At 36.4% G+C, this 15,260-nt stretch overlaps 1 long non-coding RNA gene across 1 annotated transcript; it reads left to right on the top strand.

Annotated features, from left to right (window-relative positions):
• Positions 1-4,077: 4,077 nt before the first annotated feature.
• Positions 4,078-15,013, top strand: LOC128239989 (uncharacterized). The gene is made up of 5 exons (XR_008261987.1): positions 4,078-4,138; positions 10,547-10,582; positions 11,662-11,700; positions 14,454-14,471; positions 14,936-15,013. It is a non-coding gene; the product is annotated as an uncharacterized LOC128239989 (long non-coding RNA).
• Positions 15,014-15,260: the final 247 nt, after the last annotated feature.

The raw sequence follows: 15,260 nt of genomic DNA, 5'->3' as shown, positions 1-15,260 counted from the left end.
AACTTATTTGTTGTTTTTTATTTGTTTCAATCTGAATGATTAGCCGAAACGTGAATCAAAAACTCATAATCGATGACAATCATTATATAATAATTTGCGATAAACAGGTTGTATTTCCTAATCATATTTACCAAACAGATATTCAATCTCTTAGGCTAGTTTAAAGACTTGAGTTGTCATGTGATTTTAGTTTTTATTATTAAAATCGTATATGTTATTATAATAATGAATCGTAATTAAAGACATATTTTGAATCATGTTATACTGTGGCCCTTAAAAACTAGGCTTGTTTCATGCTTCCTCGTTCATCATTAGAAGAGACTCTCTTATTTGACAACAATATTAACGGCCGACCGAACCGAACTAAATGTATTTATGAGGGGAACCAAATAATTGGACGTGTACAACCAGTTTGCATCGCACAAACTGGTGGATCTGGTAGAAGCTCGTATTTGTATTTAGTAGCCTATCGAATTGCGAGCAAAGCAAAAAACATTCCAAGATTGTTTAAATTGAAATTTCTTTAACATTTAGATGGACACTTCACTAATTTTAATTACTGGAGTGTTCAAATTTCTTTCATCATTACGTAAGTGAAACTTATATTAATTAAAACTGTTATCAAGCGCGAATTATTCTACTGAGGTGTTGCTTTCATTTCACCTATACATATGTGTATGCATAAATAATAGCATGAACGCATTTAAGTTTGAAGTTTGACATTTTTTGTGGTGCAAAGGGCCCATTATAAGAGACATTTCGCAGATTGTTTGACTCTTTCTATCGGTGTGTAAGTGTTGACTGTCAACTGAACAAATTCACATAACTTCCAATGAAGAGTTAAAATGAACAAAGTATCATTGTTTTTCGATTACAGCATTCGTTTCTAATGTCATTAAATTTAAAAGATGTAATAAAGAAGAAAACATATTACTAACTTATGAGGTCTAAAACAAATCAAAATTCTAAAAAAGGAAATTAAAATATTAAGTAATTGAGCCATAACGATTTTTTTTAATTGACGTTGGTGTTTACCAAACCAATATCGTATTATTATCATATATCCTGAAATCAGCTTGTTATACACGTTTTATCATAATATAGTGTTCCTTACGCAATGATAAAAATGCAGAAACGGAGAAACTTCTCCTCATATGCTCTCTTAAAAACAAAATAATCTTCAAAGTTATGACAACGTAATGCATTCCCTAAACCAACAAATTATCAGTAATTGTAGTTATAAAATGTTTTCCTTGACATGCACTCTAGTTCATTGAACCCACTGACCGAAAATTCCCGGGGCACATCCTCGCATGATCTCGCTATATATCGTGTTTCATAATAATAATTTATACATAATGTATGATTGAAAATAACAGCCAACAGATGAAATCCCACGGAATTCTAGAACTTATTATCAAGTATATAAATGGCCAAACACATCATGAGATCCTATTCCCGTAGCATCTTAGAGCAAATCGTATTAGTTTCATGCAAATAATTAAGTTTTAGACTTACATATTTTATGGTCAAATATATGAGAAGTGTCAAATATTATAATTTTGTTCGTGCTATACAAGGCGTAAAGACGACAACCGAATCACTAGCCAACACAAGGCCAATAATGTATGTCACCTTATAGTGATATGCCATTATAGATTTATGTCCCTTTGTGTGCAATGCGGATTTCATATCAGGGGCCTACAGACCGCCAAATGATAAACTATGGTGTCATATAACTGCCGCAAGATAACCTGTTAACCTGTTAACGTTCAAGGATTGTTTCGTGTTAACCACTTAATTTTTCGCGATATTTCTCTAGCTATTTCTCTAACCTGTTCAATAAGATACATATCATCAGATTGAAACTGGCTTGAAAGTGCCTAGAACTGCCATCTGTTACATTTTTAGCTGTACTTCATTTACTGGTTCACTAGTTAATGTTTGCAAATGACACTTAGTAAGTAACGTACTAACTAGTTAACTAGATAAAATTCGTGTTGCCCTTCGTATACTAGTTAACATGTTAGTGTTGTATAGCTAAAAAGAGTAATAGGTGGCAGTTCTGGGCACTTTAATGCCTGTGTTTAATCTTTATTTATATTTATCTTACCAAAAAAGTATCGAAACAATTCGCGAACGCTATCATGTTATTTTACGGCAGTAATATGCCACCATAATAAACACCTCATTTACATTATTGGTTTTGCGAAACGGAGTCTACACATCGAGACATACAACTGAAGAATGATGATTCGTATTTGTCAATATTTTGGAAATATCACATCGTTATTGTACATGCTCAAGAATACGTACTAGCGGCCAAGGATATATAAAAAACAAATCATGAACAATGTAGTATAACTTGAGCTGCAAATATTATTTTGGAATAATTTTTCATCTTAAACAAATGTTATCTCTGGGACCCGGGACCGAACCATTTATAGGCTAATTTATATAATATCAATCTGATATTGGTTAACTATTTAGATAGGGCCCAGATGAATAAGAATTGATTGTAAAAGGGATAAAGAAATAACCATTCTTGTATGAAAGCACAACACATGTTTTCGAAATTGATCAATTTATTTTCAACACTACCGAAATATTTAAACTTCTGAAATTAATTTACAATTAATCACATATATATGTGGCATGAACTCCCATTAGATGGCATCATCTCCGACTTCATGTTTTTTCACCCTTATTGTTTTATTCGAGAGAAATCCGGAGCAGTCCACAAAGTTTTCACACATAAATTGTTAATACTCTGCCAAATTTAACAGGTAACGTATAATAACTTAGTTTAACTCTACAATACTAATGGTCTTTCCGATGGGACCTCAATTCTGGTCCCATGTGACAGTGTTATAGCAGGGTAGAACTAACCATGGTTAATTTTTTCTGTGTACTATCCTCAATAGATAACCACCTAGTATATTAAACTCATAAACACCCAGATAAGAAGCTTGACTTTTGCTGTCGGATAGCCTGGTTTGGACACAAAACAGCCGTAATTTGAAAGGGCAAGTATTTATCCTTCTTTAAATAGCAGCGAAAAAGGAAATTTATTACCGGCTGGATAGAAATTGTTTACTATATAATAGTATATAATAGTTACAATATAGAACAAATGATGTTCACGAGGTGTTTACGGTCTTTTTTCTATATGCCTAAAATTGGAGTTAAAAATGATTAACGTTACGTCATTTCGGCATGCACGTTACATTTATGTTAACAAATTTACAAGAACGGAGACCAAACTTCTTTTGTATCAAACAACTGTTTATATTGAATCATATCATGTCAACTGAACTTTTGTTTTAGACAGCGATCGATCACCTTTTAACAGCTTCCAGTAAGACAGTAGCATTACTGTTGGGACTCAAGTGGCGCATCGTGGTGTTCAAAACTCATGGTATTTTTCGTTTCAGTTATAATCATGTAATGTTGCAACTATTTTCGGTACGTATAAGGCCAAAAGGAACGAGGGACCCTTTAGTTTTTCATCGCCGTTTCTTAGAATATGTCCATTAAAGATTAGTTCACCGGTAGAATTATAAGTGTGTCTTGTACGTTTTGCATTTACTAATTTCCATGAGTGAGATAAATCGACCTTTGTTGTTTGGACGTTCTCCTTATTCAGCTCATTAAATGCAGGTTAACACATTGCCTTTGAAGTTAACGGAAGAAGTGTTTCCTGCTTTTTGCGCTTAGTACTTTGTATCACTGACGTTATGTTTCTGCCTGCTGGCACAACTCTCGTCTAGCTATCTTTTAAGTCAAATCATTTTTACAGACTGTTGTACGTTTTCTGCAAAGTATATCAAAGAAATATAACAATAATAATATAATAACATTTGTGACTACATGTACATTATACAATTTTTAGCAAGCATACACTAATTTATATCTCCGTAGTCTTCCTTTTGTCTAATGATCAACTTGCTAAACATTACAAAATTCAAAAACTGGCAAACTTTTAGAACTCTACAGTTTCTTCGTCCTAAAATTCATATCTTTAAATACTACATGTACAAACGTCTGAACCTACACCGTATTTGGAATCACAGTGCACGATTCTTATCCAAGCTTGCATGCCAAATCTATTTGCTCTCAGTTATGGATATCAAAACAGGTTTGTTCATTTGACCAAATGTTTTATTTAATAATGATGGTTTTTTAATATTGGCAATATGATTTTGTACATAAAATTGATTATGTTTTTGCATTTATCTGTTTTGTCAATGTCAAGGCTTGTTTTGTTTCCAGGTCAAGCTTTGTGCCTCTAAATGGGGTTTTTCTTAAAAGTTAGATACTGGACTTGTCCCTGCTTTGGGCTCCACCAGTAGGCGAGTAGTTCTCGGACACTTTTAGAGGTTTTATCGATAAAGTATCCTTATTTTAAAAGATATATGATATTCCAATATTTATAACAAACTTCAGCTTTTCTTCTGTTGAAATAATGCAAAATCAAGTGAAATTAAACAACTTAGGTCCATTCTCATAGGCTCCGAATGTGGTGCTCAAAAGAGGTTAAATTTTAGTTCGACAGAAGTAGTTCTCGGACACCCCCTTAAATGATTAACAAAACCGGGAAACATGCGCTGAAGTGATTTTTTTATTTAATATATTTAAAAGTGGAATTTTCAAACCAGTAGGTAATATATATCTCATTATTTTTCATTAAAAACTAATCAAATTGTACCTATATACATATAACATGAAGCTCATAAAAATGAAATAAGTGGTATCTATTTTTAGCACAAGTGTAATGTAAACGCTCGACTTATAATAACATGAATATTTTCGTAAATGCAGAATGTCGTCTGCGTCAAAAAAGGAAGTATACCAAACAATTCATTTAACCTAACTGTTGCCCGTATTTTAAGTTGTAATTTTTGCGGATGCGCACTATAATTTTGATTCCCAGCGGAGGTAAAATGTGATTTTGTAAACAACTGGAAACTTTTGGAATTCAACGTCTTATAATCCTAACCTAAAGAAAAGATTTGGTACCTGCTGAAACTTTTCAAACACCTGATTGATTTAAATCAGGTGCTTGATATGTAAATTCCAAAATGAAGCGAAAATCCTGAGTGTCCGAGAACTACTCGCCGACTAGTAGCGTTTTGCCTCTCACCATGAGTTCTATTTGTATAAAAGCTAATGAGCTTGACCCTGCTTTGGGCTCTGGCTCATTGCCTCTAACCAGGAGTTTTACTTGAATGTTAGATACTGGGCTTGACCCAGGTTTGGGCTCTATCTTACTGCCTCTTACCAGGAGTTTTGCTTGAATGTTAGGTACTGGGCTTGACCCTGCTTTGGGCTCTACATTACTGCCTCTAACCAGGAGTTTTGCTTGAATATAAGGTACTGGGCTTGACCCTGCTTTGGGCTCTACCTTACTGCCTCTGACCAGGAGTTTTACTTCAATGAATAACTACTGGGCTTGACCCTGATTTTGGCTCTACCTTACTGCCTTTAACCAGAGTGTTGATTATTTGTAAGCTACTGGGCTTGCCCCTGCATTGGGCTCTAGCTCATTTCCTCTAACCAGAAAGTTTGCTTGAATGTTAGCTACCGGGTCTGACCCTGCTTTGGGCTCTAGCTCACTTTCTCTAACCAGGAGTTTTGCTTAAATGTTAGCTATTGGGCTTGACCCTGCTTTGGGCTTGACCCTGCTTTGGGCTCAAGGTCACTTCCTCTAACAAGGAGTTTTGCTTGAATGTTAGCGACTGGGCTTGACCCTGCTTTGGGCTCTACCCTACTGCCTCTAACCAAGAGTTTTGATTGTATGTAAGCTTCTGGGCTTGCCCCTGCTTTGGGCTATAACGTACTGCCTTTAACTAGGAGTTTTACTTGAATAATAGTTACTGGGCTTGACCCTGGTTTGGGCTCTAGCGTACTTTCTCTAACCAGGAGTATTACTTAAATGTTAGCTACTGGGCTTGACCCAGCTTTTTGTTCCACCTTACTGCCTCTACCAAGGAGTGTTGATTATATGTAAGTTACTGGGCTTGCCCAAGCATTGGGCTCTAACTCACTTCCTTTAACTAGGAGTTTTGCTTGAATGTTAACTACTTGGCTTGACCCTGCTTTGGGCTCTACCTTACTGCCTCTAACAAGGAGTTTTGCTTGAATGTTAGCTAATGGGCTTGACCCTACTTTGAACTCTACCTTACTGCCTCTGACCAAGAGTTTTACTTGAATGTTAGCTACTGGGCTTGACCATGCTTTGGGCTCTTCCTTACTGCCTCTGACCAAGAGTTTTACTTGAATGTTAGCTATTGGGCTTGACCCTGCTTTGGGCTCTAGCGTACTGCCTCTAACCAGGAGTTTTGCTTGAATGTAAGCTAACGAGCTCGACCCTGCTATGGGCTAAGCTTACTGCCTCTGACCAGGAGTTTTGCTTGAATGTAAGCTTCTTGGCTTGACACTGCTATGGGCTTAGCTTATTGCCTCTAATCAGGAGCTTTCTTGAATGTTAGCTACTGGGCTTGACCCTACTTTGGGCTCTAGCTCACTGCCTCTTACCAGGAGTTTTACTTGAATGTTAGCTACTGGGCTTGACCCTACCTTGGGCTTTAACTTGCTGCCTCTAACCAGGAATTTTGCTTGAATGTTAGATATTGGGCTTGACCCAGCTTTGGGCTCTTCCTTACTGCCTCTGACTAGGAGTTTTACTTGAATGTTAGCTACTGAGCTTTACCCTGCTTTGGGCTCTAGCGTACTGCCTCTAACCAGGAGTTTTGCTTGAATAAAAGCTAACGAGCTCGACCCTGCTATGGGCTAAGCTTACTGCCTCTGACCAGGAGTTTTGCTTGAATGTAAGCTTCTGGGCTCGACCCTGCTATGGGCTTAGCTTATTGCCTCTAACCAGGAGCTTTCTTGAATGTTAGCTACTGGGCTTGACCTCACTTTGGGCTCTAGCTCACTGCCTCTTACCAGGAGTTTAGCTTGAATGTTAGCTACTGGGCTTGACCCTACCTTGGGCTTTAGCTTGCTGCCTCTGACCAGGAGTTTTGCTTGAATGTTAGATAGTGGGCTTGACCCAGCTTTGGGCTCTACCTTACTGCCTCTGACTAGGAGTTTTACTTGAATGTTAGCTACTGGGCTTTACCCTGCTTTGGGCTCTAGCTCACTCACTACCTCTAACCAGGAGTTTTGCTTGAATTCAATCTAACGAGCTCGACCCTGCTATGGGCTTAGCTTACTGCCTCTAACCAGGAGTTTTGCTTGAATGTTAGCTACTGGGCTTGACCCTGCTTTTGTCTCCACCTTACTGCCTCTGACCAAGAATTTTACTTTAATGTTAGCTACTGGGCTTGACCCTGCTTTGGGCTCTAGCATACTGCCTCTGACCAAGAGTTTTACTTGAATGTTAGCTACTGTGCTTTACCCTGCTTTGGGCTCTAGCTCACTCACTACCTCTAACCAGGAGTTTTGCTTGAATTTAATCTAACGAGCTCGACCCTGCTATGGGCTTAGCTTACTGCCTCTAACCAGGAGTTTTCTTGAATGTTAGCTACTGGGCTTGACCCTGCTTTTGTCTCCACATTACTGCCTCTGACCAAGAATTTTACTTGAATGTTAGCTACTGGGCTTGACCCTACTTTAGGCTCTAGCTCACTGCCTCTAACCAGGAGTTTTATTGAATGTTAGCTACTGGGCTTGACCCTGCTATGGGCTAAGCTTACTGCCTCTGACCAGGAGTTTTGCTTGAATGTAAGCTTCTGGGCTTGCCCCTGCTATGGGCTTAGCTTATTGCCTCTAACCAGGAGTTTTCTTGAATGTTAGCTACTGGGTTTGACCCTACTTTGGGCTCTAGCTCACTGCCTCTTACCAGGAGTTTAACTTGAATGTTAGCTAATGGGCTTGACCCTACTTTAGGCTCTAGCTCGCTGCCTCTAACCAGGAATTTTGCTTGAAAGTTAAATATTGGCTTGACCTTGCTATGGGCTTAGCTTACTGCCTCTGACCAGGAGTTTTGCTTGAATGTAAGCTTGTGGGCTTGACCCTGCTTTGGGCTTAGCTTGTTGCCTCTAACTAGGAGTTTTCTTGAATGTTAGCTACTTGGCTTGACCCTACTTTAGGCTCTAGCTCACTGCCTCTAACCAGGAGTTTTATTGAATGTTAGCTACTGGGTTTGACCCTGCTATGGGCTTAGCTTGCTGCCTCTGACCAGGAGTTTTGCTTGAATGTAAGCTTCTGGGCTTGACCCTGCTATGGGCTTAGCTTACTGCCTCTAACCAGGAGTTTTCTTGAATGTTAGCTACTGGGTTTGACCCTACTTTGGGCTCTAGCTCACTGCCTCTTACCAGGAGTTTAACTTGAATGTTAGCTAATGGGCTTGACCCTACTTTAGGCTCTAGCTCGCTGCCTCTAACCAGGAGTTTTGCTTGAAAGTTAAATATTGGCTTGACCTTGCTATGGGCTTAGCTTACTGCCTCTGACCAGGAGTTTTGCTTGAATGTAAGCTTGTGGGCTTGACCCTGCTTTGGGCTTAGCTTGTTGCCTCTAACTAGGAGTTTTCTTGAATGTTAGCTACTGGGCTTGACCCTACTTTAGGCTCTAGCTCACTGCCTCTGACTAGGAGTTTTGCTTGAATGTTAGCTACTGGGCTTGACCCTACTTTGGGCTCTAGCTCGCTGCCTCTAACCAGGAGTTTTGCTTGAATGTTAGCTACTATGCTTGACCCAGCTTTGGGCTCTACCTTACTGCCTCTAACCAGGAGTTTTGCTTGAATGTAAGCTAATGAGATTGACCCTGCAATTGGCTTAGCTTACTGCCTCTTGCCAGGAGTTTTTCTTGAATGTTAGCTACTGGGCTTGACCCTGCTTTGGGCTCCACCTTACTGCCTCTGACCAAGAGTTTTACATGAATGTTAGGTTCGGGGCTTGACCCTGCTTAGGGCTCTAGCGTACTGCCTCTAACCAGGAGTTTTGCTTGAATGTAAGCTAATGAGCTTAACCCTGCTATGGGCTGAGCTTACTGCCTCTAACCAGGATTTTTGCTTGAAATTTATATACTGGGCTTGGCCCTGCTATGGGCTTAGCTTACTGCCTCTTACCAGGCGTTTTTCTTGAATGTGAGCTACTGGGTTTGACCCTACTTTGGGATCTTGCTCACTGCCTCTAACCAGGAGTTTTATTGAATGTTAGCAACTGGGCTTGACCCTACCTTAGGCTCTAGCGTACTGCCTCTGACCAGGAGTTTTGGTTGAATATTAGCTTCTGGGCTTGACCCTGCTTCGGGCTCTAGCTTACTGCCCCTTAACAGTGTTTTTCCCTAACATTTAAGCTACTTTGCTTGTCTTATGTGGCTATGGCTTAGTGCCTCTTATCAGGAGTTGTATTTGATTGTTAACTACCCGGCTTGCCCTTGTAGTTGTCATTGTTTTCATATGAAACGTCTGTTTTTTTATTTATTGGGGTGTGGGTGGAAACGTTTCCTTCTATACCATAAAAAATACTACATAATTTACATTGTTACAATACTTGGAAATGACTTATTCTTATGTTGTCATCAAGGTATCTAACCCCAGTCTTATCAGCACGAAGGTCAATTATCTTCATTCATTTTTAAATAACGCCCGAATTCGCCACTTTTAAAGTTCTCTAATACATACGCTTAATTTTATTTTGTAAATTATTTCAAAAAATCCTGTTACATCTACTTCAGACCTTCCTTTTAAATTAAATTCAATTTTGAGAGAAACTGGAATAAAACAAACAAGATTGTGTTGCAATTGATTTTTCTATTCTGATTCCACATCAAATAAATCCAAACTTGATCAGTACAAATCATTGCACGCTTCCTTTTCATGTATTGAATATCATGATTCAATTCAGTAAAAATTGAAACAACTTTCTGATCTTAATTGAAAAAAGCCTTGTAAATTTTATATCGAAATACATTTACAATGTTCATAGTTTTGAAAACTTTTAATTCACTTCTTCTTTGATTTCCTTTTATTTTCAATGCCAACGCTAAATAAAAACCGTCACTTTTAGTCTAGGCTAGTAATCGACCACCAGCATACTTTCATAGACTCCGTACGCGTTGACTCCATATATAAGTTTAAGTTGTTGTTAGAACGGATCAATTAAATATGATTATGTAGTTAATATTGCTGTCCTGGATATGGCCGGTCGCAAATTTGATTTTTAATCTCAAATTTAATTCACCTGTTAACGTTCCACAGGCAGACAGCAAAATTTTAACCGCTAATCGGCTAATGGAGAACTTCTGATTATCGTCGCGTTGTGGAACAAATATATAAACGTACAAAGAGTATAGTTACATTTATTTCATTCGTGTTTTTGGTTCTTTTTCACAAGAAATCCAACTTAAAATGACCTAATTATCATATATCTAGGAAAAAACTTCTTGTGTATTTTTTGCTATACTTTTGAACGTATTATTTATCTATTTTAAATAACATAAATATTTTAGGGGGTCAACAGGCATCTAAACGTCACATACTTGTACAAACTTAATCACTCACTACGTACGTCATGCGTTCTTAATGTCTTTCTTGCAGTCCTCGTCATTGTCGTTGTGTTGCTGGAGCATAAAGGTAAAACACAAGGATTCTATTATTTTTTCTGTGAAATAATATTAGTATTGTATAATTTGAACATCACTTTTAAATTCTTTGCAATTCTTAGTTCTAAATGATCGATAAAAATGTATTTTTTCATCATTGCTGAAAGCACACCCACTAGTTGAAAAAAATTGTAGCATAGTCTATAAAATGCTAAAAGTTTAAATTTTAGTTACATTGGTTGAATTTTAAATCCAGTCTTATTTTCATTGAGTCTTAGTTGTTATATTTATTTAGTCAGTTATCATTGTGCGCTCTTTACAGTCCATGAACTAGCATAACGGTCACCATATTGAGATAATATTAAAAACGCCCAACACTCAGTGTTTAGATTAACTGGCTACGTTGGAAACATTCCTGTCTTATGTTTTACCTACGGACCGCTTCAATTGTGTCCATGTTGATAAAAATAAACGTAAACCAGGGTGCGTGGCTATGTGGTCTACTATTGAGAGCTATTCAACCAGACATAATGCAACGCAAAGCAAGCTTTTAGCGCCACCTAGGTCCTCGTGGATATAATGTTGTTGACTCGCGGATGGAGTTTGTACGATTCAGGTCACTACATAGAAAACATGCGTCCTAAAACTATGTGGACTGGGCTTGATTTCTCCCTATGTTTCTAATAGTTGTGTTATTGTTGTTTTTTATCCTGAAGAATATTTGCTGTTTTGTATTACATTTGTCGTTGGAAGCCATTTGATAATATTCCGACTACTTTGTAACCTTTTGATGTACATGATGAATACCTTTGAATTGTTTGTCAACGCTTAATGATCATAAATTATTATTTTAAAGATGACGCTTAGATATTTGAGACGTCTGTTTCAAAGCAATAGCGAGGCTACCTTAAAGCTTCTAATATCAAACAGAAGGGGGATCAAATGTTAGTTCCATACGTTTTAACCTAAATATATTATAAATCTCAAGTAAATATCATTTTTTTTGAAATCACAGACTTCAGCACCTAAACGACAACCCCGCACATGACTTTTTAGCTTCGTTTTTCAACCATTATGCACTTGTAAATGTACCATGATGACTTATTGCAGATCTAAGATGCTGTGGCCAAGATGGTTCTCATCAGCATGGTAAGTTTTGCTTCCTCAAGTGAACATAGATAATAGTAGAGTTGGAGTTCTATTCAAATGTAAGGTTCATTATTGAATTTTATATCATAATCACAGTTACAGTTACATACACAACATAGTAAATCATTGCAATGGACTCAGATTCGTTATCTATGAGCGAGTATGAAGTCCATTGATTTAAGGTCCGTGCCTTCGTATATCTTAAATTATGCAACAGTGACGTCAAACAGACACTTGCGAAATCTCAATAATAGCAATGTTTATGTGTATGACATATTGCGTATGATATTAGAATACAACATTTACTAGTAATTATCCTTGAATTTTCAAATTTGACCATCTCAACATGTGTTAGATTTGGTTGTATGAAGTGTACGAGCACGAGATAGATGTTGGAGTGTCCAATGTCGATGACGTGTCAGCACGACATTCATCTTTTGAATTTCTTATAGGGACAATTATATGTTTTAGCAAACTTCACACATTAACTTTATCAACCTATAGTGAAACGCATCACTCCTTCTAATATTCAGTATTGGTTTTATCATTGTTCATTCCAAATGATGGGCGCTTAAAGAAGGCCATTTTCAATTGGTCGAAATCTAGTATCAATAAATTGTTGTCTAACCGCATTGAAACTGTCTGTGAACACTAGAGTTCTTCAATCAACGTCAAATATATATTTCCAGCCTTAACTTTCCACGCTAATCAAATAGTTTTAATGGATATGTGAGAAAGGCATGGGTTCGTTTTAATCTTTATAGCACCGTTTCAGTAATTATATACATTTATTTCCATATAGTTCGAAGAGCGTAATAACGTATAATATAAGAGAGCACGTTCTAAAAATAGAAAAGACTTACTTATTACAATACATATATAACTGTTCTTGTAATAGAAACATAATGTAGTAAACAAATAATATATGCGTTGTAATTGTCACGTGGCGTTAAAAAGCCATAACATACAATGACATAACAAAGTACATATACCACTAACAAACATGTACAAAACAGTTTACATCAATCACCTACCAAGTCTGTGGGACTGAACTCCTCACTATTAATCATACATCTCGCAGGTGAATGCAGTTCATGCTGGTTATAACTGAAAACTCAAAAACATGAATGCAATATTAGATCTAAAGAACAATTTGCAGATTATGCTATATTGAAACCAATCCTCAAAAGTCTACTAACACGAAAATACAAAATTCAGCCTGACAAATATACCAAATGCATGATTTTATTTCCAACAAATTGCAAACACAAATAAAATAGTTAAAAGATCAAATGCAAACAATACTGGCCATTATAATTTTCCTTTACTTACACCAACTTAAAACTAAAGCTTCAGTCACCTGACCAATTTCAAAGAAATCACTCAACCATATAACATATCAAGGGAAACAATAACAAATAACAGGTAAAACATTAATGTCAACCTGCATGAATTGTCTCCCTTAAACTATCAGAATTTAATCTGGGTTACACATACAGCATGTATTTTACAGACTCCATACAGTGGTTACTTCCCTTGCTTAACAGTAATCACTGTTATCGATCATATCACATGACGGCATTCAAAAATTTCGTATCGTCATTAAAAGGACGTTTTTCCTCATTTAAAATTTGAAGATTTGTTATAAAACATTGAAAAAATGTTGTTTTTGTAACTTTGTTATAATAGTTATAATATACATGCCAATTTTTTTGTAGTTGCTTTCGCATGTGGTGGTAGAGATCAATTATGCTTGTCAAGGCAGATAACTACGTACATGATTGTATTTTCTCGTGGATTTACTAAAAAAAGTTTTGCTTCCTCAAGTATATATAAATAAAAGAAAATATCGTATTTAAGACACTGCTTTATTCCAAATTACAGTTTAAAACACGGTAAATTAGCGTAATTGACAGCGGTTCGGTATCCATCAGCGAGTCTGCAGTCCATCAATGAAGTGAATGCAGAAATATTTTCGTTCGTAGTGGCAGATACCTGCTCTACACGTCATGGGAAATCACTATTTCATAGATTGGTACTTTTGCAGATTGCGGTCACCACGGCTAATGGAGTGATGTTTTCAAAGATGTAAACAAATACGTTTAAAGTTAAGTTTTCAAAGAAGATCTTATGAAGCTGAAATCAGGCTTTACCCGTTCATGGTGGCTAATATCCATATTGATATTTTACAGACTGTGGTAAACACAGCCATTGGAGTGATCATTTTCATAAATGTATATGCTTCCCCGGGTACAGCGGAAGCAATTGCGAAAGAATGTTTAGTTTTTATTTCAATTATCTAGATGTTTGTGTATTTTTGTTTTTCTTTCCAGACTTGAATAACACTGCTTTTTCTTTGTATTAAATATAATGCTGACCACTTATATGTATTTATACCTATCAATAATTAAGGTACCGTCTTTAAGGCTATTTAATTTTCTAGAGGATATGAGAAATAGCATGATATGATATCGTGAAAACAATTAACATGAATAAGACGTCATAAAACAACGTATGAGCTGAATGGATCAGTCTATAAACATTTGTATTGAATAAATATATTGCAAGCATAAAATACATATTTTCTTAGTAAAGTTCGTATATTATTTTAATAAATAAATTTTGTTTGCATAAAATGTCGTAACGTTGGTCGAGCTATTATATATAGCTCGAATCAAGCTATTTACGCACTTGATGGTAGACAAGCTCTAGTCGTCAATGTAGATCACTTCGTATTAGATTGTATTTTTCAGTTGCTCCTACTACCCATGGTAAGTTGTCCTTCTTTAAATTAATATAATTACAGAAAATTTAATTATAAAAGGCACTGGTTTATTCCAAATTCCAGTTTTAAACACGGCTAATTAGTTTAAATGACACAGCTTCGTTATATATCAGCGAGTATGCAGTCCATCAATATAAAAATCCGCATATTTTAGCCAGTTGAGTCCAATCACTGCCTAGTTGGTTGGATACAGCTTCGTTATCAATCAGCGAGTTCGCAGTCCATCAATAAAACAATCCGTAAAGTTTAGTCCATGGAGTGATGTATTTAAAGATGTATACAAATACGTGCAAGTTAAGTGTTGGCGTTTACCAAGTGCCATTAAACTAGGTTTATGTTTAAACTTTTTGCTACCGAACTTGTTTTTCACATATGTATTCAAAGAAGATCTTATAAACCTGAGATAATGAACGTACATGTTGGCTGATATCTATATTGGTATTTTTACAGACTGTGGTCACCACGGCCATTGGAATGATAGACATAATTATTGTGAATGCTCCTCGGGATACAGCGGTAGTAAATGTGAAAGTATGTTTAGTTTTTATTTCAATTATCTAGATGTTTGTGTATTTTTGTTTTTCTTTCCAGACTTGAATAACACTGTCTTTTCTTTGTATTAAATATAATGCTGACCACTTATATGTATTTATACCTATCAATAATTAAGGTACCGTCTTTAAGGCTATTTAATTTTCCCGAGGATATGAAAAATAGCATGATATGATATCGTGTAAACAATTAACATGAATAAGACGTCATAAAACAACGTATG

The sequence above is a fragment of the Mya arenaria genome, chromosome 7, assembly GCF_026914265.1.
Source record: "Mya arenaria isolate MELC-2E11 chromosome 7, ASM2691426v1".
NCBI classification, from domain to species: Eukaryota; Metazoa; Mollusca; class Bivalvia; order Myida; family Myidae; genus Mya; species Mya arenaria.
This window is presented reverse-complemented; position numbering and strand designations above follow the sequence as displayed.